This window comes from Anser brachyrhynchus (assembly GCF_964034855.1).
Source record: "Anser brachyrhynchus genome assembly, chromosome: 1".
In the NCBI taxonomy this organism is placed as follows: domain Eukaryota; kingdom Metazoa; phylum Chordata; class Aves; order Anseriformes; family Anatidae; genus Anser; species Anser brachyrhynchus.
Window position 1 is genome coordinate 41,421,580 of NC_137694.1, and position 24,316 is coordinate 41,445,895.

The window sequence follows — 24,316 nt, forward strand, 5'->3', positions numbered from 1 at the left end:
TTGACTATCCCTTCAACATGAGTGTAAGTGGTTTCAAGCATACAGGGTCTGGGGCTAGCAGAAAAAAAGCAACAATCAAGAAGGTGAATTCTCTAGAAATGCTAAAACTAGAAGAAGAGTTGAGCATGCTGTTGAAGAAGCTGTGAATTTAGATCAGGGGACTGGTGAGCTTTCCCCTTCTTCAGAGTCAGATTGCAGTTCAGTTGCTGATATAAGAGGAAGTGGATGTTTCACCCACTTTTTCCTGTGAAAATACTGTTTTTAGGCACTTAAATTGTCCATTCCTGACCATTCAAGTTGTTTTACAACCATGGTATAAATTTTGTTTGAAAATTCAGCTACATGTGAAAATGAGACTCGAGAAAATAATACAGCATTAAAATTTATTGTCCTTTGAATAACTTCACCTTTAGAACAAGTGTTTGAAAATTAGCAAGAAAGTGGTCTTTCCATCAGAGACATGTCTCTCACCATTCTACAGAAACCTGTCCAGTTTGAACCCCTTTGTAAGCCCCAGCTGCACAGCAGAGTGCCTTCAGCGTTGACAGCTAAAAGTCAGGGCAAGAGTTAGGCTGAGAGTTTTCATCTTCCATGAGGAAACTCACTTCCAAATTTGCTCAAGTTATTGGATTTTGGAAAATCACATTTGCATAGATGCTTCAAGGATGTCTTGAATTTTAGCAGCTCTGCTTTCTGAAGACTCAGTCTCTCCAGAACAACTCCCATCTCGATGGGCTGGCAGCCAGGCCGTGCCTTCCCTGCGAGAGAAGAGGGCACAGTAATGAGGGGCATAGAAATGAACACTTGTGCCTAAAATGCATGATATCCACAGTGTTAAGACCATATCATGAGCAATTAGGATAAAACGTATAGTTGAGGAAGGTGCTTCGTTAACCGAGCATCATCCAACAAGTTCACCAAATCTAATGAGTTCACGTAAGACTATGCCTAGGTATGAGAAGCCACAGTAAGATGGACAGGAAACCTTGTGCCATTTTCTAATTCAGGAGTGCTGGCTTTTGTCTTGTTCTTTTAACATATTTATATGTGTGTATGTGTGTGTGTGTGTAACTGCATGTGAAGAGGGGATCAATATACATGATTTGCTTCCAGTGAGGTTTATGACCTTTTGGGGATCTTTCCTTGAGTTTAAGGAAAGAGATATGGGTCTTGCAGCTGTCTAGCAGAAGAGAGGGTGATAAGACATGCCAATTTGACCAAGAGAACCCTGGAATTAAGAAATTGTACTAGTATGCTAACAAAAATCATGAGTCTAATGCAACTAGGTTTTTGTTTGTTTGTTTTCTTTTTTTTTTCTTTTTTTTTTAAATCTTTTTTTCCCATGTGAAACACAATTTATTTTTCCTCTTTCCCTTCCATACCACCCATGCAGCAGCCTTGTGCATTTGTCCGTACCTGGTATCACAACAAGATTGGAAGTCATTTATCAGGTCAGGTGCCCTGCTGTGAGGAGATGTCCCTGCCACACAGCCCTGCACTAGCAGCCAGCTCCTCCATCAGCCGTCTGAAAGCAGGGGTGCTTCTGCCTCAGGGCCAGATGTGTCCTTGGAAATAACATGGTCATACTAGCAGAAGATGACTCCAGTATCACACTGAAGAATGGACAGTACCTTCATTTGGGAAATACAGCCACTAGCCACTGATATTTGTCACAATAGTATTTCAGAGAACTCAGATAACAAGCCTCAGCCACTCGTTTATGGAACAAAACATCTCCTCTGAAAGAGCCAGTGGTGCAGAAAGGAGGAGGCTGTCAAAGCCTGGAAAGTGGACAGTGCTTATCAGACTGCTGCACTTCAATGGAAGAGGGGTGAGGCAATCCAAACGACAAGCGGGTGATCTGAAATGGCTTATCCAGCAACCAGTGCAACCCCTGGTTTTCATTCTCCTGATGGAGTCAGGAATTTTCTGTTCCTGGGAAAGATGCCTTCGTTTGTTGTTTGGAGTTCAGGCTTTTTCCTGAGGTGTGTTCAGGGTGTTACATTTCCTGAGCATGCTGTGCCCATGGTTTTATGATGCATGTAGTGTTTCAGCTCAGGCTTTCTCCTCCTGCTGTGCACGAAATCCCCTGGGGATGTGGTCCTGAGCTCCCATTCAGGTGCCTGTGGCTCTGTAGAGGGACAACACAGAGTCTCCCTTAAGGTTCAATAGCTAGATGTCAAAGTCCTAAGCTTTAATAGAGTATCTTTTTTTTTTTTTTTTTTTTTTTCCACGTATCAAAGGTTTCTGTTTAGACATACAAATATCTGATGCTCGTGACACCAGATTACAGCACTTCCCTTGCAGATTGAAGAAAGGGCTTTGCATTTTATTTGACCCCACAAAATACAGAGTCTGCAGCATGGCTCAGTTACCATTTTGAGAGAAATATTCATGTTAGAACTTTTAAATACCGCTGTAACAATAAACTTTTGCTTTTAATACAGCATACTTTTTGGATGAAGTACTCTTTTGCTACCGCTTGACTCCAGAGTCTTATAAACAGTTTTTTTTTTTGCCTGAGATGGGGATTTAGCATACAAAAGGTGCTAATGTATTGGGCTCACAATGCTGTATAAATCTTTATGGTTGGTAGGAGACTCCTTTAGTCTTTGTGACAAGGTCACATCACATGCAGTGATGTAATTTTGAAAGGACTGAAAGTACCCAGTCCTCAGGGATAATATATTAGTTTGTCTTTGTGAGGTTTTAATTGTTTTGTCATTCCACTTACATGAGCGTATGGTAGCTAAGATAATTGATCTCATTCAAACACACAAGCCAAGATGCTGCAATTTCAAACTAGCATGTATCACTGCAGTTATCTTAAATATCATCAAAATAAATTTATTTTTAATTTCATGTAAGTGACACCAACACGCTTCTTTCTATCTCATATAGAGAAAAACCAAAAGGTAACTAATATATATACATTTTTTTAATTTCCAAAATTTTGCAAATTAATTCATAGACAGCTTGAGGATACTTAAAACTACTTTTATACATTGTTAAATAAGAAGCCATGGAGTTTTACATATGAAAGGTATAACTATGCAGTTTATTCTAAAGCTGAGTATCACTTTTTAATTTTTTTCACTATCCTTTGTTAGTCATATTGCAATAAAAGGAAAAATAAAGAATTAATGAATATTTTCTCTACAAAACTGCAAAAATCATTGTAGAAAATTCTTGCTAATAAATAAATTGCCTCCAGATACTTTCTTTGATGTGGAATATGTCTTCTGGAGGACTAGAGGCCTGGTTACTGTTGCACTGTCAGTACTGTTCAGGCTCCTAAAACTGCTTGAGGCATAAGATGGAGTGGTGGAGTCTAAGAAACAGTGAAATACGCTATCCAGGAGAAAAGTGCATTTGCAAAACTTTTGGAAAAGCCAGCCATCACAGTTGGGTGAAAAGGGGGTGGGAGAGTTATGGGCACTGCTGCCGGTTTTGCTGCAGGGGGCAGAGTATTGCATTGAGAGCGTAGACCACTTGGGCTGTTCTCTGGACTGGGATAATGGCGATATCCCACACCGCAGTGAAAAACCTTCTGCTAACAAAACTATGGTTCTGGCAACGCGAGCTGCATCTACGTTGGAAACCTCGGCCGGCACATCTCTACCCCATAAAAAATGCACCTCTCACCCAACTGACCTTTTGGGTAGAGGTCTTGCAGCAGAGATGCTGCCTGGATAACTCGCTGCCCTGTGCCTTCTAAGCACGGACAGAAATAATCTCAGAGATATGCAGTCCATGGGCAGGGTGACACCAAAAGGTGTCTGTCACCTGGCATCTTCCCTCACAGAACTACCTCTGCATTACTCAAACTGGGAGACAGCCAGCCTCCCTCTCGTCATGCACTGTAAGGAAAGATGGCCTTGAATGTCCCCTTATATTTTATAGTGTTTTGCAAACTACGATCAAATTGTTTTGTGTTTTATTCTGTGCAAGTTATGGCAGGATTTGGAAAACTGGTCTCTTGGACAGTGTGATAGTCCATTCCTGCCTTTTGTTTAGCCCTTTTAAATAACCTTTGTTATTTCTTAACACTAAGCTCTTGGTAGACGTCTAGCAGCTGGATTTTTTACGCCTCTTGTTTTCTTAAATAGAAATGGCTAGCTGAAATGCCAGGAATTATTTGGAATGGGGAAATACCACACAGCTCAGTGGGAGAGTTTTTTGTTTCTTTCTTTCTTTCCTTCTTTTTTTTTTTTTTAATTTTTTTTTTCCTCCTGCATCCAAACACGGCTCCATTGGCTGATTCCCCCACCTCCAGCCCCGCTAACAATTTAGGCTCTGCTGGAAAGTACGGTTTCAGCCGCAGCTACACTGAGCAGCGGTGCTGAATATCTGTGCAAAAATAAAGAGCTGTGAGGCCTAACTGGCTGATAGTCTGTAAAAGAAAGCTTTTTCAAGACCAACAGGTATCATGGGGGCCGCTAGCTGCAAACCATCTTCCTTAAACCTACCGCTTGCAACGTGTTCTCCTTCCTCTAGCTCTTACAGGAAAATAGGAGAGAGAAAAAATCCCAGTTTTTATTCTGGAGGAGGAATCCTCTTCTGTCCCTCCTTATCTTGCCTGCCATTCTCCTGCAACAGAGCAGGGCTCCTTCTCTTTAAGGAAACCACCTGATGATTTTTTTCTCATTTCCCCTTCTTGGGAGTTGGAGCACATAGGGTGTTGCCTGCGATGACAGAGCAATGAGGGGCCTGCACTGTGCTCTGCCAGCCGGCTGGTTCTCCAAGCTGAAATAACTTGGAAGTTGCGTCCCCCATCAGCACAAACTTGTGGAGGATGGGGGAAATGTGTGCCTTTGGGGGCTGAGCCAGACCCAGGGGTGGACCAGACACCGCAGGAGCGGGGAGAGGTACGTGACACACCAGTGGGACGGAGCTGGCCGGTGCGTGAGGGGTAAGGGTGGAGACTGAAGAAGCAGCAAGAGCTGCCAGGCTCCATCCATCGACCCGCTCCAAAGTCCACCTGTACCTGTGAGCGGCAGCTTTTGGCACAGCTCCGTACTTACCTGGGCTGACAGCCTTGAGGACGAAGAGGACTTCTTCAGGTCAGGCCCACTTGCTGGGACTGGTGAGGCTGGGGAGCGTTTCGCACTGTGAGTAAGGAGAAAAGGGAGGATGGCATGGTTCAGAACTCTTGGATTTTATTTTTATTTTTTGAGTCTTTTAATTGCCGTTAAAAATGTGGAGGGACGGGAAGTTTTCATCCCTGCCGATTATATATTCTTCCTCCCCATTTCTGCGTCCCGACCGCTTACAGCACCAGCTCCCCGGGGCAGGGGCTGCCTCTCCTTATCCCCACCCGTGCAGCCGAGCCCTACCGAGGCCTTCGGATCCTGCGGTTCCCCACACGCACACCCCGTTCCCAACGCCCGGAGCAGCGCACCCCAGCCACTCTCCCCGTCCCGTGCCACCCCCCCCCAAGGCAAACTTTGGCCGGCCCGGCACACCGGGGCGGCGGCGGGCGGCGGGGGCAGCGGCGCGCGGCCCCTTTAAATTCCAGCTGTGCGGCGGGGGGGGGGCAGCACCGCTGGCGGCGCGGCGCGGGGCTGGGGCCGGGGCCGGCTGCCGGTGCGCGGCGGCGGGGGCGCGGAGGGGCGCGGAGCCCTGCGGAGCCCTGCGGAGCCCCGGGGAGCCCCGCGGAGCCCCTCGGAGCCCCTCGGAGCCGCTCGGAGCCCAGCGGAGCCCGGGGGGAGGCGGCGGCTGCTGCCGGCGCCGCGGTCCCTCGCGGAGGCGGCGAGGATGCGGGTGGCTTCTGCCTTCTTTTTTTGCCTCCTCGAGATGATTTCCATAGTAACCTGATCGAGCGGTGCAATTTCGGAAACTGGGGTGGCTTTATTATTATTTTTCCGCCTTTTTTTTTTTTTTTTTTATATTCTTCTCTCTCCCCCGTCACGTTTTTCTCCGCTTCTTCCTTCACCCCCCCCCACCCCCCCACCCCGCGCCCCCCTCCGAGGAGTGACAGCCGGCAGGTAAGGCGCCCCTGCCCCGCGGGGGCATTTCTGCGCCGCCAACTTCCCCGGGCGGCAGCGGCGAGCAGCGGGGTCCTGCCCGGGGGGGCTGCAGCCCGGGGCCGGGGCCGGATCCCCGCCGGGGGGCGGCACGTCGGGGCGGGGTGCAGCGGGGCCGGGGAGCCCCCTCCCGGGGTTACCCCCGGGGGAGAGCGCCGAGCTCCTCTTACCCTCTTTGTTTGCTTGTTCCCGGAGAGGGTTTTATTCTTCCCTTTGTTTCTCCCTCCTTTTCTCCCCCCCCCCATCCCTCCCCTGCGTGGTTTGTTTCCTTGCTCGTCTTTCCTTCCTCCTCCCTTTTGTGCGGGTGACAAATCGCACGCACTTTACCTTCAAACCTGCGGCGAGCGAGGACGCAGCCGCCCGGCTGCCCGCTCCCGGTGCGGCCGGCACCCGCCGCATCTCCGCTCCTCGCCTCCCCCCGGCCCCGGGGGGGGCTCCCGGGGCACCTCGGGGCGCCCAGGGGCCGGCCCTCGTCGCGGGGCAGCGGCCCACAGCAGCCCCCGGGGGGATGCACGTCGCGGAAACCTGTGGGCAGGTCAGTCTAGAAGCTTCTCCCCCCCCCGAAACCTGCTCCTTGCCCACCCGCCTGGGCCCGTCCAGAGTTGAGGATGAGGGATGTGTTGTCTTGCCGCTGCCTTGGCCTTGGGTTGGCAACGGCACCGATGGTCCCATGGGTGCTGGGCTGCCACGCGGCTGCCCCACGGTCCCAGCCCCGCTCCTCTCTGCATCCTCTTGCCTCCAGACCCCAGCATTGCCCCCACCCGGGTGGGCTGCACGGGGCAGGCCCCACAGGTCTGGCTTTGATGGCTGGGGGCTTCTGCAGATTTCCATCATACCCAGTCGGTAGCACCATCGCTATTGCCAGGTGGTGGCTGTGCACCATCAGGTCTCTGCTGAAACTTACTTAGGGAGGGCTCGCTGCCTTCCCTGCCCCTCTGGGTTTCATCCCTAGATGGGCTTCCAGACCGTGACTCAGTTGGGGATGGGGAGGGGGAGTTTGTCATTTTTATATCGGTTTTTACTGAGCACAATGAATAGATGAGTCTGGTCATGGCTTTTTGTTTCTGTCATAAGTGATCAATAATCATCTGGTGGTAAGATGATCTTATTACAGAAAAAGCCAAAGTGCACACTGAAAACAGCTGAAATACAAGGTCAATAACTCATGTGTTATCAACGTTAAGCCTACTTTGCATATTAGAAGATGACGTATTCCTTTCAAAGTAAAGGCAACTTCGAGCTTTTGATGAGCATTATTTCTGATGTAAATAATGAGTGTTCGGTTAAGGCAGGAAACCATCCTTGTTTTGCAGAAGGTTGCCCATCCTAAAACACCCCCGGACCTTTTACAGTCTTCGTTTAGACAAGGTAGAGGAGGATTGCAGTGCTCTTAGGTGGGAATAGTTTTTGTAGCTGCCGGTACAGAGCTTGGTTTGTTCCTCGTGCCCAGCAACTGCTAGAGGCTTTCCAGACACAAAAGAAAGGCGTAGTCTGTGGCCTGAAGAGCGTGCATGCTAAAAAGGCAGTCAGCTGGAGGGGAACGCCGATCAACAAACAGCTCCGCCGCCAACTAATAACTAGCCTCGCTCCGGGAGATGCGGCAGGCGAGAGGGACGAGCAATTCATGCTGGGGTGCTGGTGGCTCAGAGAGGACGGCTTCAAGCTGCTGGTCAAGCCTTCGGTGGCAGCGGGATGAGGAGCCAGAGCTGTGAGAGAGGGAACCCGGACAGGAGGAGGCACAGGGGCCAGGTGAGGCAACCTCTGCCGGAGAAGGAGCCAGGTACAGAGCTGGAGGGGGGGAAAACCAACGCGAAAAGAAAGCGGGGCAGATAACCAGCAGGGGAAGAGGTTATGCAGGGACTTGGAGGCTGACATAAAAAGCCTGAAGTAATGAGTTTAATCTACGAAATCTAGTTCTTAAATTGTGTGTGCCTGCCAATTAGCTAACCATTCTGCAAATCAGAATGGAATTCAGATCATATCTTGGTAAATGTATTGACTCTGAAGTGCTGCAAGGAAAAAAGAAATCTCTCTTCTTTCCCCTACTGTGGGCTTTAAATATGAACAAAAATCAGATCTGAGAATTGAGGAGCCTTTTAATATACTCACTTTCCTGAGTTTGCCTCCCATATAGCATATAGACTCCCACAGTTAAAATCAAAAACCCCTACGGTAATATGACCCCCGGGGGCCAAATTCAGAGCGGTTGTAGGGCATCTTCCCCAGTGAATGTTGCAGTGCATTGTGAGGAGGGGGTCAACATCAGTCACAGTGTGGGCTAGAGTGCAGGAGATGTGTGGCTGTTACCTTGCAGGGAGCATGCATCCCATACAAAACACAGCACAATAAGGGAAACTACAGCCCTCTCAGTCTCGTCTAGCAAATGCTTTGATGTTACATGTATGTAAGAAAGAGTTGCAGTATTACCCCTATATTAAAGAGAGTGCTCATGTATGTATTAGTTAATGTGTGCTGTAACAGTTTTCAAAATGGCTGAATGCTATTGATCCAATTAAAAATACTATAAGAGAATATCTGAAATTAGTTTAAATTCCAGCTTGAGATGACTGTAAAAATAATTTGAGCTGCATGTTGCTTGAGCAGCCAGCTGTAATAATTCTAAGAAATTGACCAAATCCTTCATAAAGCTATTGTTTCACCCAGATTGGACTGGTATGGACTTAGAAATACAGATGTAAATATTACTGCACAGGGTGCTGATCTTGGTGGCAGTTTCTGGCATTGATTCCTCTCTGCTTTTTCTGAGTCTGGGAATGTTTGCTTTAGATGGCTAGCATTAATGTGGTTTATACTACAGAGGATCAAAAATTCATTATGTTTGATTGCTTGTGCAGAGATGTAATAATACAGATTTTCTCTTTTTCTTAGAGAAGTGCTATCTACTTCATGATAAATTTTACAGCTAGCTTCCACATTGAGATGGATCAGGGTATATGGTTGGGACGTGTTTATTTTTAACAGGGACTTGTACCTATGCCTGTGCATCTTTTTATACTAGCTGCCTGTGGTATTGCCTGCACGTGTTCATGAAGCAATCTGCCTGAGAGCTGTTAAAATTTGCATGTACAGAACTGTTACGTCTATATGTAGATCAGTTACTACTGCAAGGATAAGTGTGTGCATGGAAAGTTGTTAACACAGAAGGATGCTGGCTTCTGAAAACTGCCCCATTACTTTAAGATAAACTTTCATGTAATGCATCAGGGAAACAAGCTAGTCAGGGGCAAAAATGCTACCATGTTTTTGATTGTGTCCTGCATCCAGGTTATGCTAGTCAGTATAATATACGTTTGCAAGGACCCAACACTATGCATGCCATTAAAATACTTAGGATTTTGTCAGTATAAAACCAGAGCCTTACCCAGATGTTCAGCATTTGCCTGACAGTTGTTGAAGGAAAAACTGTGGCAAAACTTCTCTGCAGAAACATTTTGCAGAAGTATGTAATGGTAAATCGCTGTATGCTTTAATTTTCATGTTCTACTCTTGAAAATGACTGCATGCAAAATAGCTCCTCTTTACTCAGTTTTTTTCCCCCTCTCCCATCTATATTTAGATTAATTTCTATTTAATTGTGTGACAATAAGACATCTTACTTTTGTTAACCCAGGAAAGGCAGAAAGGATAATGGGTGTGGGAGCTGGTCTCTCTTACCTGCATATTGATGGACCAGAATTTGGCCTGGGGTCTGATCCCAAAGCATCCCCCAAGGCTTGCCAGTAGTGATGCCCTGCACTTCCAAGTCCTCTGGAGCTGGGCTATCATAAGGCCTCACTGAAACACTGCATAGGGTAAAAGCATTTAAAAAGCCAATCCTTCCTCTGACAGAACTCCTTGGTCCTCACCAGCTACTTGGACTGCTGATTGCTGTCTGCATGTGTGTCAGTTGTCCTGTGAGGAGCTCCATGTTGGATGGTACGAGCATCAACGTTCCTGTCTGTGTAACTATAGACGTGCAAGTCAGTAAAATGCACATAAAAGTGACTTCTTCCAGTGGGAATCATGAAGTAGATTCATCTGATCCTAAGGCCCAATGAGCTATAATTTTGTTAACTTCTGTGGAAGGAGATGTCCAGGTTTTTCAGGAATAGGTCAGTGAGCATCATTTACTAGAGTGACTGGTTTACAGTATTTGTATTTAAGTGGAGTCTAGAGACCTCAGCCAGGCTCAGGGCTCAGAGCAAATGTATTCCAGTTGGAGATGCTTCAGTCAGTAGGCCTACTTCAAATGGGACAGCAAGGTTCTTTCAGATTAATTCAACACATCACAACTGACCAGCCAATAGACAGGAGAAGAATGTGAGTAGGAAAAATAAGGTCATGTCATTATGTCTGCTGATCTGTTGGTGACTTTCCATCTCTAAACTTCATTTTTTAAAAAATAATAACTGTTGTTTGTTATACGGCAATGTAATAATCAGTGGTTGATTTACTTGTACGCATCGTATTTCAGCAGCGGGTACTTACCTGGGCTTTAAAACAGAAGTAGTCCCAGGAGGTGTTTGCAAGTTAGCCCACTCTTAATACTTTTAGATGAAAACACTGCAAACAATTGAGTAGTAACTGAAAGCCGGTAAAGTAATAGTGTTAGTAAAGAAAGTTAAGATTTATACTGAACCAGACAAACACTTGCGTAAAGTTGAAAAAAGCCTAAGGGCTATGAAAGATCATAAAAAAGAATGCTTGACTGAGAGCTTACAGAAATAGAAGCAGTTGTTTTCTCACCAGATTTTAATGAATCTTCTGTCAGTAACAGAAAACTTGAGATTTGTTGATTATTCAGAACCATGCTCGTAGAGAGATAAAAGTTAATAGTAGATGCCTTTTAAGTGGGATATCCTGCAGTGCTCTAAATAATTTGATTCTGAGGGAAAATAGATCAAATGTGTTTACATGTCATAAAAACAACATGAGATATTTTTCATATTAGATTTATTACATATATACCTTCTTCTTTGTGGAAAAATTAGATAAATGTGCCGCTTCTCTCTGTGCTATTGACATTTTCATTGGCAAGTTGATGGATGCTGTTTAAAACAAAATGGTTTGCTGAAGACTAGGAGAATCACTTGTTTTAGATTTGAGAAGAAATATCTTCAGCAAGGATTATGGGTTGATCTGTAAATTACACATTAATCAAGTTTACAGTTACAAATCTGAATTTATGGAGCAATTACCTTTTTCGGAAATAGTTGCTGTATCAAAGGATTCTGTTTTGCTCATCTTTGGCTATATTTCACAATGCTGTCAATTACTGTATACGGTGAAATGTTACTTGTTCTCAGGCATTAATGTAACATCTAGATATTTTGGCCAGTAGGCTCACTTCCACCTGGCTTTTAAATATAGGTCCATATCTTCCTCTGTTTTATATAGCATCAAGTCAGTTAGAACACTGATCCTAGATAACATGGCAATTTGGAAGAGGATGTTGAAACTAAAATTGTCTAATAGTTCATTATGATAAATTTTGTTTACCGTAGATGATCAGATTTTATAGTCTAACTCCAGCCAGACTATAAAACTCTCATCTTTGGTCTTTGGATGGACGTCTTAATGCATAGTTATTATGTCTTAAAAATTAGTAAAGCAGCGGGAAATGGATAAAATTGGAAATACTCACAATAACCTTGACAAACCAGCAGCTAAAAAGTGGTGAAGGAACAGCTGATGAGTTTTTAGAAGAACCTTAGAAGATACGGATTCCTATGATCTATTTAAGGGCACTGCAAATTCATCACACTTCTGGAAGTAGCAAATCCAAATATCCTTACTGAAGGTCTTAACTTGTAACAGACAAAGCTGATTAGTCATCCAAACAGCCAAAAGAGTTAATATAAGAGTCAACATATCTTATTTTGGAATACACACTACAGAATTGCTTTAGTTATTTAAAAGCATATCAATATGCATAAGGCATTGAGTTACATCACAAGTTATTAAGCAATATAAAACTCCAGTAAAATCAGTATTATTTAATTTCAAAGCTTTATCTGCATATCACAAATACAAACTCCTGTAGTGCTCATATGTTTTGGGGCATGATTTCTTTAAGACACCTCTGAAAAAGAAGTAATAAGTAAATTAGACCATTATTTTGGAGGGTCTCGGAAGATTTTTTTCTTCTTTTGCTAACACTTTGTTTATGTAACCTGTTGCCCCTTCCCTTGAATATCAAAGCAGTCCTGTGGTTCTATGTCACTGTGATGCAGAGGTAATGAAGGCAAACCTTCACAGAGTGTCACAACATTCTCAATATTTTGGCAGTGCACTGGAGATAATTTCAGCAACGAGGCAAAGAAGCTCTGCATTGATAAGCAGGTTTCAAGTTGAACAGCTGGGCAGAAATAAACAGTGCCAAGTGGTCAGATACCAGTTTAAAACCACCCTGCTGAGATTTCTGTTGTTTTGCATAAAGACCACGAATGATTTCTAAATAAGAACAATAACTTTTTATGCATTTTCCTTCTTCCCTCTGCCCAAAAATCAAAGTAAAATATTGAATAAACTTTAGTTTTAACTCTGTTTCGGTCTTCTTTCAAGACCATCATTGCCTGTTTGATGCTCCATAGGTACATTGATGAGGTGTCAGCAGGGAATGATGGCAAGACAATCCAGTCACCCAAAGGGTCATGCTTTGATGATTCTCTGAAATGTCCAATATTCCCATTTACTGCCTGTATTTGGTGCAGATTCTTCCTCTTTTTCTTCTTAACTGAGAAAGTTCTGCAAATGGGTTACACAGAACATGATAACAAAGTGTTTTTCCCCCCTTTCTTGCTTTTGTCCAGCCAAAGGCTGTCTTTCCTAAAATGAGAAAAGAGAGAGGACAAATGGAAGAGAAGGCAGAAACCTTGTCAACAGATGTGAATGAAGTTGAAGCTAGGCCAATTAAATAAAGCTTGCCTGATTCCGAATACTAAAATGTTCCGTTGAATTTTTGATTTTTATTTTTTTACATTCCAACAGTGCTGAGAAGAGGATACCCTCATAGGATATAGGATGACTGGAACATTGGAAATCCAAAATATTTTCCTGGGGGGTTTTGTGGTTTGTTTGTTTTACTTTGTTTTGTTTGTTTAGAAGAAGCTGAGATAGAACAGGAAAATGATTTGTTTCTGGATAAAATTTTCATTTTGTTGTTTAAAGCCAAGCTTTTGGTTTCCTTGTCAAGAGCTAAAGATTGATAGTGCATCCCACTGGCATAGATATAATTTTATGGACATTGCTTCCACCTGAGTAATCTCACTTTTCTCACAGCACTCCTGCCAATATGAATAATCAACAGTGATCTTGACCATATTTCTTTGTGCTACATGACCTACCTCCAGCCTAACCTCTCTCTTACTCTAGTAAAGAGACCTGGGAGAGCTGTGCTCTATCACACAAATCACTAAGTGCTCCTTTTTGGCACATTTTGAACTGAAAATACATCTGTTTGGATGAACATTTTAGTTAGTTTTAATAAGTAGCTAAAACGATTTGAATGGAAGGACTTACGTAACTTTACTTACTATAAGTGGAATACACGAAATGCATATGCTCTTTGATTCAAGTTGTTTTCTATCACATTTTATTGATGAACAGATTAAGGCAAAATGACAGTCTGCATCTTTGTCACTCTTGGACTAGATTTTGCCGGTAAATGGTATAGCTTTATGGAAGTCTTGAATGTGATAGGGGTGCTAAAAAAGATGTAAGTGATAGTTTGAGCTTAACACAGATGCACAATTAGTTTAAAAGTCTGTGTAGTGATGACATTTAAATCCACATTTTCCACAGTGCAGTTTAAATGACGCTCATGTCCTTGTGGTCATTTTGTTACGTCTCTGTAACTGCTCGTTTTCAAGAGTCAGTTTTGAAACACTGACTTTAACACTGAGTCAGTTTTGACTAAAGCTCTGTAATTTGTTTTTAAAAGGTTTGCTGCATTAGAAACCAAAACAATTTTCTTTTATTTACAGTAGCTTGGCTGCAGGATAATTTTCTGTGATCTCATCCATAGATGAGTCAATTAAGAACTCTTGCTACTTACTAACCTGTTCTCTTCCTATTCATTCAGTGTAGTTTGATAGAAGATCAAGCTTGAACACATTTGATTTAAAATTTCTTTTCTTTTTTTTTTTTGGGGGGGGGTTGTGGGTGTAGGGGGGGAGTTTATAAATACCGCTTTTGTAAGAGATCTTTGTTGATCCATACCAATGCGCATCTTTTTCTTCTACAGCATATTGCAAATTGTTCATATTATTATGGGTAGAAGATGAAGTTCCTTAAGTGATCTTGTGGGCGTCAAGTAGCTAATTTAGGGACTTCTGACAGACTACCTGGGAAATCCTACAGAACACTGTCAGACTCTGACCGTTCTGGGAATTTCTTTGCTTTGCTTTTTCATTTCTTTTTTATTGTGTTCAACCTGTTTTAGGAAGGTAGGCAACCACACTGGATAAAACCTTGGCTGAGTGAAGGCTTGAATGTTGACTAGCAAAAAGTAGTTAACAGCTTTGAATTCATGTTTTATCAACCTCTTTCAGAGTCAATGCTCCATTGAAGGGAAAGAGCCAAATTAGTCTCTTGAAGCTATTGTCACTATTATCTGTTGCCACACTGAAGGAGAAAACACAAGGCTGATTTAGGTTTGACTGGCTGCATTCACAACTAAAAGGATTAACTACTACTGATTCTGCCAGGCATACTTCTATTCTGATTGCTTCTACTGAATTTATTACCATGGAATGTCTCATATGTGTTTTTTTTTTTTTTTTTTTTTTTTTTTAAGAGAAAGAAATATGGAGAAGTCTGTGGAAATAACAAAAATTACTGATCTTGAGGCCTTGGATTCAGTTAGGCATGTTACATTTCATAGAATCATAGAATCGTTAAGGTTGGAAAAGACCTCCAAGATCATCTGGTCCAACCATCAATTCATATTAGTTTCCAATTTTTATACTAGTCACCTGTGAACTGATCACTGGTAGACTCCAGGGAGAATTAATTTATGCAGTCATTCCTTCAAAAGCTTGTTTTATGGTCACAGTCAGAGTAGGGTAAAATAAGCAAAAACTTTGGATTCCCCTTGCCTAGACTGGCAAGCCAGCTCTACGAGGCAGATGTAAGCCTATGTTTCTTAAGATATTTTTCCTATTTTATGCTACAGGCACCTGCTGTGTCAAAACATCATCCGCAAGATAGAGTAAAGGATGGAAAAAGCTGTCTCAGCGCAGGCTGGCATTTGGAGTCAGAATTACTTTGCTTTTCTCCTGCTGCGTATTTTTCATTGTTACCATTTAACCTGATTCTTTTCCTCCTGAAATCAGGTGTCTAAGTGGTTTGCTGACTGGAAACAAAGTGCACTGACATCACTAATACAGTATCTCTTACATAGTCCTTGGTCACTTTATTTCTGAATAAACCTGGAGTACTATGGTCAGCTCTGGGGCCCCCAGCACAAGAAGGGCATGGAGCTATTAGAGTGAGTCCAGAGGATGATCGGGGGCTGGAGCTCTTCTCCTATGAAGACAGGCTGAGGGAGTTGGGGTTATTCAACCTGGAGAAGAGAAGACTCCAGGGAGACCTTATGGCAGCCTTTCAGTACCTAAAGGGGGCCTGCAGGAAAGCTGGTGAGGGACTCTTTGTCAGGGAGTGTAGTGACAGGACAAAGGATAACAGCTTTAAGCTAAAAGAGGGTGGGTTTAGATTAGATGTTAGGAGGAAATTCTTCACTCAGAGAGTGGGGAGGCACTGGCACAGGCTGCCCAGAGCAGCTGTGGATGCCCCATCCCTGGAGGTGCTCAAGGCCAGGCTGGATGGGGCTTTGGGCAACCTGGTCTGGTGGGAGGTGTCCCTGCCCATGGCAGGGTGGTGGAACTGGGTGGTCTTTAAGGTCCCTTCCAACTCTAAGAATTCTGTGGTGCTATGAATGACTAGAGTGCTTCTGGCATTTCTTGTCCTATGTAGAAATACACTTCAGTCACTTATCTGTGGAAGTATCAACAGAATTAGTACCATATTTTCCTTGAAAGAAATCATAGTTTCTTTGAACTATGTTGTATATCATAATTTTTAAGCCAATAGAGTAAATATGTGTATTAGAAATAGAAATATTTGTCCCCATATGTCACATTCTGAAAAAAATTATTTTCCTGTATGCTAGCAGGTTTGTACATAGCCCTTTAATGTGAAACTTCTGAACAGTAAAGTAAGATCACTTTCCGTAGTTATTAAGGCTCACTGTAAGAGTTCACTAACATCAGTGATATATTTAAAGACCAGATTTAGACTAGGTGTGGGCCCATGAAATTCCCAAGTGTATAAACTTATAAGCACTTTTTAAAATGTTGTGTGTGATACTGCTACAGTCTGCTGTTGGAAGATCCACTCCTCCCTAACTTAACCAGCCTTTCCTCATGCTGATGAAAACTTCAGCGCAGTAACTTCATGGCACATAATTCAATGATGTTAAAATAGGATAATTCATTCCTTTCCCTCTCACATTTTATTTCTTTCTATTAAATAAATTCCAGGCTCAGCAGTAACAAGGGAGTTGAGTTCGTGACCTGAATATAGCTGAGATTTACCTGCAGAATACTTGCATGTTGCTGCCATTTTCAAACTGCTACTCCTACCAGTAATATCACATTACTTTTTTCATGCAGAGATTTTGAGGCACTGAGTTCCAACCATCTTCATTTTATGATGATCAGTCAATGTGTGCAAGTCAAGTCCTGATTTATTCCAGCCATTAAGTGGCAAAGATTCTCGGGTATCTGGACTGCAAGCAATACATTACGCCAGAAGCAGACAACTTTTCTGATGCTCCAGCTTGCACCGGGATCTTCACACACTGGGAGCCACAGGACCAGTGTCTCCTTCTTTCCAGAGCACAGAGCAAATGTGGCAAGTTGAGTTTTTCTCAGGAGGGAGATGGAGGTAGCCTCCAGAGGTCTAACACACTGCCTTACAGACAGGAGTGGTCTTAGATAGATATGATGATGACCTCAACATTATCTCTTAGCTTAATTCCTTTCTCTTGCAGGATTTGAACTAGCTGGCAGTTTCTGTGTAGCTGCGGTGTGAGAGCTGCTCTTGAAGTAATGCCAAATGAAGCTTGGTGTTAGGCATGCAGGCTACTCATTACTGTTTCACTGTTGCACTGATGCATAGGATTTTCAATATATGTCATCAAATACTGTGTAGGTCGAGGTTAGCCTCTTTTTAAGGCACTTACTTAAAATGGATATACACTACTTCTGAATTTAGTATTGATAGATCCTCAAATTATTTTTCTGTAAATGTGTAGCGCTTTTTAAGAGACAGAGACAAACACACACACACACACAAAAGCGAGTAGCGGAAAGGTAAAAGGGGCCCTAGATTAGTTTATATATATTTTAACTACCTAACAGAAATTTCTGAAAGACTTGGTGTTTGTTTTAAAAAATATGAATGCTCGTGCCTAGCTGCACATGTGAATAATGGCTCATAGCTGTGCCCGTGCTGTTCTGGGGAGCAGACAAGGGACATTTCCAGCATTGTACTGCTTGGAGCTTTGTCCTTCTTCTGCCCAATCCTCCCATCCTTCTCATTCACAGCCCCTATGAGATTAAGTGGCTGATAGTGTTCCCTGACCCGTACCACTGCTTTCCACTTTGAGGGCCTGAAATAGATTTTTCTTGTTTCTGACAAGTGAAAATCCTGTCTGTGCCCTATGACCCATTGCCTGAAGCGTGGCAGAGAACAAGTAGCTGATATGGGGGCACTACAGTGTAGGGCAGCAGAGCACCAGAACACACAGCTTTCCTGCCACGCGTAGCAGAAGCATCTTCCACTGACCCCTCTAAAGACTTATGGAGTTGGCCACTGTAATCATAAACTGTACATCCTGCTGGACTAAAACCAGTACACATGCAGTGCCTTTGCTATGGGCCTTTACATCCAGAGCAACTCCATAATAGAACACATTTTAGCAATAAGGTTGATAGCTATTACTAGTACAGTGGTTAAATAAGTCCAGAAGTGCTAAGGAAACATGTTCTGAACTAGCAAATTGTAGGCTCATCTGAGATCAAGAATATGACTTGTAATCAGAGAGTCTTCCTTAGCATGCTTGTATGGAAAACAGTCAGACAGTTGGATCCATTGATATCTACCTGCAAAAATGAAAGGAACTTGGTATAAGTTGCTATAGTTGAAGAGCAGGTATAAATTCATCTGTTTTACTTTGCTTGCTTTGCTTTTATTTTTTTTCCCCCCATGTGAATATCATACAACAGCCATTTGATATGAGCTATTTTGTGCTATTTTCACCCCCAACCATTTTTTCTTACACCCCTTTAGAAAGTAATTTTAATTAATTTCCCAGTTATTAAGAATATACCCCCTCAGAAGAACGTGCTAAACAACGCAATTGTAAAGATTAATTGTTCAGATGTAATTAGAGCCATGCTCTCTGCTCAAAAGCACTAGTGAATGTCTACAGTCACATTATTTAAATCATTCAAATCTATGTTGGACTAATGCCATTATCTCTGAAATCTAAATCATAGTGCTTGATTATCCTCTTGCTTACAATATTTTTAACGTGACATGCGTGTCTTCAAGGTACTAGTGAAGCTAGTCCTTTATCCCTTAAAAACAAAACAAAACAAAAAAACACCTAGGCAAACTTCAGAGGAGAAATGAAACAATTGCTTTTCTCTAGCGGTCATTCCCTTCAGACTTTGCAACAGAAGGCAAATCCTGTGTTCTGTGGAGCAGTTTGCTGAAGATTAAGTGCTAAATAATTACTACTTTTCAGTCGTGTGAATCAGTGGGACACAGGGCAAGGATAGTTGGGGGTTTGAAAGACATGGGGGAAGTAATGGTGTTAATGGAAAAGAAGTGGGTGGTAATCGTACGTTAAAGACCCTGGGATATTAACCTTTGACTTGCACATGTTGTTTATTTCATGCTTGATTAATAGTTTTAAAATTTAGGAGGAAAGGCACCTTTTGGCCTTTTAAACAATGCACACCTTCAGTGAAACACTTCTCTTTGTTTTGTTTGCTTATTGGAAAGAGGAAAATCGAATTTTATTATTCAGACTCACAGCCAGTTGATTACATTTATAGCAGTAGTTGATGGCCTCTTATTTGGAGCCTATGCAGCTTCATTTGGAGTGCTACACATGCTGCATTCATCCAGACGATTAACTGAATTCTCTGCATTAGGAGGGTGACCTTGGTGAACAAAATGTGTTTGGCTACGTGCGGTACAGGTTCTCCTTGATTTTGGGGGGGGGGGGTGTTTATTTTTTTATTTCATTTGTTTACTTTTTTTATTAATATCTCTGAGGTTTGTATGCTGACTTGTCCAAGTTCCCTTTTCTATTTTTGAATGAGTACTTACATGAGTATTAAGCAAAATTCTGCCTCTGCCTCAAGTGTAGGGTCCCCCTTGACTCCCAGTGGGAGCCATGAATGTGCTTGCAAGAGCGGGATTAGGCTTGTAAATAAATCTATGGTCATGCATTGAGACAGGCTAGCTCTAGTATGAGACAAGTGGGCTGAATACTACTCTACTATTACTATATTTCACATTTTAAGTCACAGACTAGTAAATTGTCAAATTTGTATATGACCAAGCAGAATCAGTTTGATCAGTGCAATTTACATGGTGTGAATATGTGAATACATAAGACCCACAAAAACTCAAACTCTTTCTCTTCAGTGTGAATGAGGTATTATGGATCAGATTCTTTTAAGGCTGTTTAATATCTTCGGGTACCTGGTTCCCATCGAACTGTATAGGTCCCTTTTGTAGCTGGGCAATTCTAACCCTAAAGGTCTTAAAGGGAAACAGTCCCTCTTTGCCTCAGATTCTGAGTCCAAATTTCTATAAACAATGTAGCATAACAATATGCTTACTGTCTTTTTTATATATGTTTTCCCTTGCATTATAGGAGTGAAATGCCTTATACATATTCACCTACAAAGAGCTTTGAGTTGGAAAATCAGCATAATAAAATGTTGTTTAATTTTGTAGACTTTATTTGCATAGCATGCAGTTTTATATGCATAAACATTAGATATTCATATCTGTTATTTATGTAAATTTCTATGTCTGTTATAGATTTGCAATCCTTGCATATTTTCTATTGAAATTTGATTATGCTGTTTGTAAAACATAGACAAGAATTTAATGCCCATTCGTGGTGATGATGAAGCGTTTTCTTGCTTTTCAGAAGCACACTTAATCTTCTAATTTTATCAGAGGTGGAATTTAAATAGATATATCAAAAAAGCTAATGGAATGAGTGTATTTTTGTTTATTATGGAGCTTTGAGTAAACGGCATGTGACTGTGAAAAGAGCTGCAGTGTGTGGGCGTACTGGTGTTTGAACTGCTGATTGCTGCCAAAGGTTACTGGAGTGAAGACAAATGAATTCTTCAAGGCAATTAAAGGTAATGTAGTTGATGAAACAAAATCTGCAAATCTCTCACAGTTTCATATAACTTTAGATTTAGGTCAGCATGCCAGTGACATAAGAGCGTAGAAGGTGAAAGCCACTGCTGAAACTTCTGTACAGACGGTCTGCCGTGGTGTCTTTTGGGGAGGAAGGAGTACTGATAGGAGTGTTTAACATTAAAGCTCAGCACACTCCAATGGTTCCCCATTCAATTCTGAATACACTTTAAGGTCCTGATCCTACTGTTCTTAATGGACTGGGGCCTGTCTTAGACACTACCTTTCCATTTTCGGCCAGGATACACAGGTTTAATGAAGATGCTGCACTTATTATAGCCCTGTGTGAAGCAGGGATTTGGAGGCAGAGTGCTTCAAGCATGGATTGAGCAAGCAGCAAAGGTCAGAGTGAGCCTGGACCTGCTTACAGCATGCTGTGAAGACCAACGTTTTTCCCTATAAATCTTCCCTCAGCAGAGAGATCTAAATTAATTTAATTCTCATAGCAGGAAAGAAGTGGGAAGAGGAAAAGGGTGGAGTAGTAGGATAGAAGAGAACATGCGAATCAAAAAAATGCAGGGGAATGTAATAAGCATGTGTTCTGGAAAGAAGGCTGATCTAAAAAAAATAAAACTTCCTGCTATTAACTAAAATAATACAAATCCAAACAAGCTTAAAAATAGATATCTTTCATATTTTTCCATTAAAAAAAAAGGAAAGAAAACATCTTTGATTTAATCACTTTTGTTTGTTTATTTTACGATGAGACTTGTATGTTGTCTCAGGTTCAAATATCAGGTTTCTGCACTCTCACAAAAACAAGTGCAAGCCACTGGCTATTTCAAGGGCTGTCACTTAAGTTTGCTAGGAGCAGAGCGGTGTCTCTGCTACCAAAGGAAGATTGAAGGGGAAAAAACAGCTGCATACCAGAAGTCAGAATATCCTATGGGCAGAGACTGTTGGTGCTCTAAGCAGGTCAGCTCACCCAAACTCGTAATATATATGTTTTAATTCACTGTGCCACAACTAGAACACTTCATACTATGCTTCTACTATATATCTATCCATAGTCCAAAAAAGATCAGGTTAGGTAAACACATTTAGTGGGTAAAAGTCCATGTAAACAAATCTTTGCTATCTGTTTGCTTCTTTAGCCTCAAGTAATTCAGCAAAAGATAGTGGATGAAACTGCCCAAATTGCTTTGCTTCCAGTGCCAGATCAGTGGGACATGTGTCTTGAAGTCACTTTGAGCTTCTGAAATATTACCTATTTTCATGCTCAAAGAAACATGTTTACAGTGCAAATTTTGGGGGTTTTGGTGTGTTTTATTTTTTTCCCCTATAATTCAGCCCATTTTATTATAGATAACGCTGTGAAAAGCAGGTGTTTTTACTGCTGTACATTTGTGCAGTGTGTGTGTGCTTCTCCCATAACATAGGGGTTCAGGGCATCTAAAACATCTTTATGGTAAAAAAATATAATGTTTTGAGGGTTTCCAAAGCTATATTGAGATGGAAGGTCACAAGGTATTTATAATCTTTAAAATGAACCCATCTCTTTCTCATTTACTTCAAGGAATTTCTTTCTCTACTCACACAAATAAAGGCAGGGCCAGTACATCATACTACAAATATATCTCAAAGCAGAAGTTCACAAGATGTTTTTTATCCCCATCCTGCTCCATCCTTTCTGCCCATCACTCATCGTCGTTTCCGCACTGAGCACCAGCCACATCATCAGGATATGTGCTGCAGCTTTGCCCTCTGGTCGTCTGAAGGTCACAGAATGGTTTAGGTTGGAAAGGATCTCTGGGGATCACCGGCGAGCTCCAGGGCTGTGGTGCCAGAATGGTGCTATCATGGGAAGTGGATTTTCCTGTTGCAGGCAGTCGCACTGATTATGGGCAATGTAACAGCTTCCGAATGCAATCTTCCTAGAAACCCGCCAGGAAGGGTGTGTGAATCCTCTTGGCTGCCCTCTGGCAAGGCCCACTTTTGCCATTGGTTGTAGCTTTCTGTGTGGCAGTGGCAAAAGTGGGGGGAAGTCTGAAGAGAAATCAGTGGAGAAGTCTGAGGAAAATACTTTTTCCTTAAGGCATGCCAAACTACATTCTGGAAGCTATCATCTGTGCTAATTAATACCTGAAGCAAAGAGGTCACATCAGCTTCCCTCGGCACAGCACTTCTGTGTCCCAGGAAACCCTCTGTCCAAACTCTAGCAGGGCCACCAGAACGGCATGAAATGAACAGACTGGGCAGATGATGTGGGAAAGGGAAGGAAGTTTAGCTGGGAGGCAGGAGGAAAAAAGGGGAGCACCACATGCTCCCCTGTGCTGGCGGGGGATAGAGTCTTTGTCACATCAGGAAAAGTGACAAAAAACTTGATGGAGTGAATGGTGTCTGTTTTTAGCAGAAAGGAAATACCTTCTGCATCTTTTGCACAAGAGAAGGAGAGCTACACATCTTTATTTCTGCTTAAAATGAGAGATTCGATCTGGCTATCCAATTCAGCCAAAACGCCTGCGGGAGTCACGGCTCTCTCTGGAGACGATGACTTGGAGACGTCACGCTCCTGTCCTTTCCACCAGGCCATTAATCACCCGGCAGCTGCAGCATGTCCTCCTGCAGGCTCCGGGGAACTCAGAGAGGGTGTGAGGAACGCGGGGAGAGCGGCAAGCTGGCACCCCGTGGGGCCTGGCCTTCACTGTGGGGTGCCCACTGCCAGGCCCCCCCAGCAGCGGGTGCCGGGGCAGCTCAGGGCGTGGATCCCCTGCCCGGCTGGGTTTCATACCCGAGGTGACAGCGATGGTTGTCTGCATCAAAGTTGTAATTTAGTTGCCATAACAACAGGGCGCATCCTTTGTAGTCTGGGCACTCCACGCCTGGTGTACAACGTTCGGCGGCTGCTTTAACAAGCTAAAATCGGCTTTTATTTCATTCTCATAACATCTATTGTTTTGGATAGAGGAGGAACAGCAGCTTGCAGCCACTGTGCTTTATAACTTTTTTTTTTTTGTTTTTCCAGCTTGTCCTAAAACTCATGGGTGCAAGGGAAGGGGAAGTCCAGGTGGCATCATTTTGCATTCTTATTTTGAAAACTTAAAAACAAGTGCATAGCATATATATATATAAACAGAAAACACTTGCAAAAAAAATTAACATACCTGGTAGTTGAATGTCACAGTGAGTTTCATTTGGTGTTTTATTCATCATTAGCTATGGAAAATGTTACTGGAATTTTAACGGCACGGTGTTCCCATCATATGAAGTAACAGCAAGTTGGTCTGCTCTATCAATAATGTGACATAGACTATTAGTGTTGACCATTCCTCACTATAAACTTAAAAACAAATAAACAAACCAACAAAAACAATTGTACATCGGAAATTCGTGATCCGAAATAATGTAAACAAACAAAAAAGAGCCTTTTTTCCCCTCTATGCTCTCTTGTTCTGCTGACATTAAAGGGTCTAGGCCATGACACAAGGAAGTGCAAAAGAAGTTTTGTCTTTCCTACTGCTCGACTCATCCCTTAGCATTCAGGAGAACTTTCATGTGCACAGATCTTTATAAGTAAGTCCAAAACTATCGTCTTTATATCTGTTTACTACCTTGATATTTGGTAGTCACGCAAGGTAATTTCTAGGGACCTGATTTTCACCCTAACTCTCAAAAAGACCCAGCTCCATTTAAGGTGACTCCAATCATGGCTTAATACCTTGTCCTAAAGTGATCTGAGGGTTATTGCACAGAAAGCCTAATAAAAGATTTATTTTTCAAAATAATGAGACTGACTGACACAATAATATTTTACTACACTTTCCTCAACT

General features: G+C 42.6%; 1 protein-coding gene and 1 long non-coding RNA gene across 11 annotated transcripts in view; one reads left to right on the plus strand and one right to left on the minus strand.

The window, feature by feature from the left end:
* Window positions 1–366: 366 nt before the first annotated feature.
* On the minus strand, window positions 367–6,494 carry LOC308200037. Of its 3 annotated transcripts, none has more exons than XR_013955186.1 (4): window positions 6,354–6,494; window positions 5,025–5,109; window positions 1,417–2,131; window positions 367–758 (listed from the first exon to the last, which is right to left on the minus strand). It is a non-coding gene; the product is annotated as an uncharacterized lncRNA (long non-coding RNA). The 3 variants fall into 3 exon arrangements; XR_013955187.1 differs by lacking the exon at window positions 6,354–6,494 and adding an exon at window positions 6,197–6,248; XR_013955188.1 differs by lacking the exon at window positions 6,354–6,494 and adding an exon at window positions 5,337–5,553.
* The window catches only part of NAV3 (neuron navigator 3), a 555,833-nt gene continuing 536,188 nt past the window's right edge, over window positions 4,672–24,316 (plus strand). Inside the window, exon 1 of one of the 8 annotated variants that reach the window (XM_080604524.1) lies at window positions 4,672–5,111. The gene's annotated coding sequence lies outside the window, so the exon portion shown is untranslated. Of the gene's footprint in view, window positions 5,112–5,569; window positions 5,988–6,351; window positions 6,562–24,316 lie in introns of those variants that run through there. The other 7 variants (XM_080604504.1, XM_080604505.1, XM_080604507.1 and 4 more) reach the window with 7 other exon arrangements.